Source organism: Alexandromys fortis, unplaced genomic scaffold (genome assembly GCF_014885135.2).
Source record: "Alexandromys fortis isolate MF-2015 unplaced genomic scaffold, M_Fortis_MF-2015_v1.1 scaffold_53, whole genome shotgun sequence".
Classification (NCBI taxonomy): domain Eukaryota; kingdom Metazoa; phylum Chordata; class Mammalia; order Rodentia; family Cricetidae; genus Alexandromys; species Alexandromys fortis.
Genome location: NW_026067939.1, coordinates 9,842,239 through 9,845,430, shown reverse-complemented (window position 1 = coordinate 9,845,430; position 3,192 = coordinate 9,842,239).

Sequence of the window (3,192 nt, the reverse complement as noted above, 5' to 3'; positions counted from 1 at the left end):
TCTCTCTCTCTCTCTCTCTCTCTCTCTCTCTCCTCCATTAATGACTAAAAATATATAAATGAATATTATACATTCTAATGGTTCTATAATATATAACTTTGTCACTCTAGAAATCTATCCCTTCTTCCATCTTTCCTCCGTTCTCTCCTCTTCTTATTCATCTTACTTCTCTAGACTCACATGGATGTCTTACATGCATCTCAATATTACATCCCCAAAGTAAAGTTTTAAAAAGTCCATTCATGTGCTGTCTATTCTTGAAATGGATAACAAGTCACCAGAATGTATCATTTTTTAAAAAGATAATATTTTAAAATTATGTTTCTTTTGAAGTAGAAAAGCAATTGAGACTTTGACTGACTAACATTCTAGACCAACCTCCAGTTTTAAAGTTAATCTTACTTTGTTTCTCTTAAATTTCAATGCCAGGTAAAAATGGAGAATCTCATATCTGGAATATAACCTACAAAAAAATAGGCTTTTGTTTATGAGTATTTCTCAAGGTAATAGATGAATTTTATCAAAATTATAGAAACAAAAACATAGAACTTATAATCAGCTTACAATAATTCTTTCAGCCTCCACTTAGGCCTCATATTTTCCTCGGAGCTGAGATGAGCAAATAGGGGAAATGTGTGTACTCAGTAAACTTGAGAACAGAGACTGGGGGCTGATGATGCAGATCAGGGGTAGTGCTGAATGCATGGCACACACAAGGTCCTAGGTTCATTAGTGCCCTAGGCGAGAGAGAGAGAGAGAGAGAGAGAGAGAGAGAGAGAGAGAGAGAGAGGCTAGAAAGAGAAGAGCAGTAGAGACCAGCAAAACTTGAAACAACTGAATCACCAAGTCCATTGGATTCCTCTTAAAAAAAACTCCAGTCTCATCACACAGTAAGACTAGAGATCAATTAGGGTCAGAAAACAGAAAGTACCTGAAGTTGATTTAACACAATCTTAAACATGAAAAGTATTAAACCCCCATCGAATCAAAAATATTGTAATATGTCAGGCAGTCAGACGAAGGAACTACAGGGAAACATTTTCAAATTATGCAAAACACAAAATCACAAGCAGCATGTGAAGTACTTTTCTCTGAAACGTCTATCTTCTGAGAAAGATAGAAACAGACAAAAGTAAACGGGGGTGGAGGGCATGGAAGAGCACTCTCTGGCAGATGAGCTGTGAAAAGGAAAAGAAGATAAAGGAGTATCTTAACACCTTACAAGGCAAAGTATAGCAGACCAAATGATGAAAATGCATATAAACAGTTGGAATGAAAATGTCCCCGTAGGCTTGTAGAGACTGGCACTATAGGGAGGTGTGGCCTTGTTGGAGTAGGTGTGGCATGCTGTCGGAGGAAATGTGTCACTGGGCACAGGTTTTGAGGTCTAAGACGTTCAAACAAGGCCTAGTGTGTCTCAGTCTCTTCCTGCTGCATGCAGATCCAGATGTAGAATTCTCAGCTCTTTCCCCAGCACCCTGTCTGCATGCCACCGTGTTTCCCATCATGATGGCAATAGACTAAATATCTAAACTATAAGCCAGCTCCAATGAAATGTTTTCCTTTGGGAGAGTTGTCATGGTCGTGGTTTCTCTTTCCGGCAATAGAAACCTTAAGACAGTACATAAGCTCACAATGTTTCCAGTGCAATGCTTAGAACATGTGAATATATCACCTTACATGGCAAAGAGCATTAAGGTTGAAGATGGAGTCAGGATCTCTGCTCTTGGTGTCTTAAATATTCTTAATGTCTTAAATATTCAGCATTCCATGTGTTGAAATAAATGAGAACAATGACCATGGACAGAAATCTCCAGAATAGGAACTAACTATTGATGAAAACAAAATCCAATCTACAGTGTGGGGAAGCTTGTGGATATTTGTTTGGCCAGGTGGGACGAGTGGGGCAGGACAAGGGGTGGGATCACAGACAAGAAAAGCTTTCTTGTCTGAGGGTAGGTTTATTGTATGATTGCAACAAGTGTTTCCCGGGTATGGATGGATGTCAAAACACAAAACTATTTGAAATATATAGTTTGTCAAATGCCAACCATTCATAAACACTTGGAAAGAAAAAGGGGAAAGAAGACAAAGATGGAGAGATTATGAAAGAGCAGGAGAAAGGCCATGCCAGACGACGAGGAGAAAAGAAGTGGAGGGAAAAAGAAACAAGTAAAACAAACGCAGAAATGAAACTGAAAGAAAGCCATGGTCTTTGTGTTCATGCTCTGGTTTGGACACCAGTTTTGTCGATTTGTAATGAGTATTTGACCTTTAAATTGAGCCTGAACAAATGGATCACTATTCTGTTCTGTTTTCTACATGAACGTCTGTATGTTTTCGTTACTAAGAGATTTGCTTGCATGCTTTGAAAGCCACTGGGAGCCCTGTTAAAACGATTCAATTCATTTGTGATGGGCTGCAATAATGCATTTTAACCTATATCTCTCTATCATAAAATGTCATTATTTCCCCCCCCCTCATCCTCCCTCCTTCTTTTTCCAGATCTTTCTGTTATTCGTGCTGACCTAAAGCATCTGGGTTTGCCTCTTGACTGGCTCAGTGAGTAGTGATATTCATTCTTGAACTCCTTGGAGGTTATAGTGACATTTTTATATTTACACATTTATAAGTTAGTTTCTAGATAATATTTAGATTATCAAAAGCTTATTAATCATATAAATTTTCCATTGAAAGAAAGTCAAAGGCTCGTAGGGACAGAAAGCTCAGAACACGACTCCAAGGAAAGGCAAACCACCTCATAGACCTACACTGGAGTAAGCCCAGGGTGCTAGACAGTGAAGCATGATGGGAACACATGGTATCCAAAAATGCATGCCTACTAAGCAAGGTCAAAGGGCATGGTCTGAAGCCTCTGAAACCTCTATCCTAAATCTTTAAAAATATGAGTATAATTTTCTATATTTCCCAACTTTTCTGTAATTACCTACTGCTTTCATAATACATTTAAATTGAGATGGTTTCCTAGGATAGAAACAAATCTAGTTTAGTGATACCTGGGTAAGTCAGACAATAGTTTTGAATATTACTAGGGTCAGAACTCATCAAACATAAGAAAACTTCAGTTCCATGTTTCTTTCTTTTTTTTTAAATATAATTTTTTTATTGAAAAAAAAAAGATTTCCGCCTCCTCCCCGCCTCCCATTTCCCTCCCCCCCCCCCCTTCCCCCC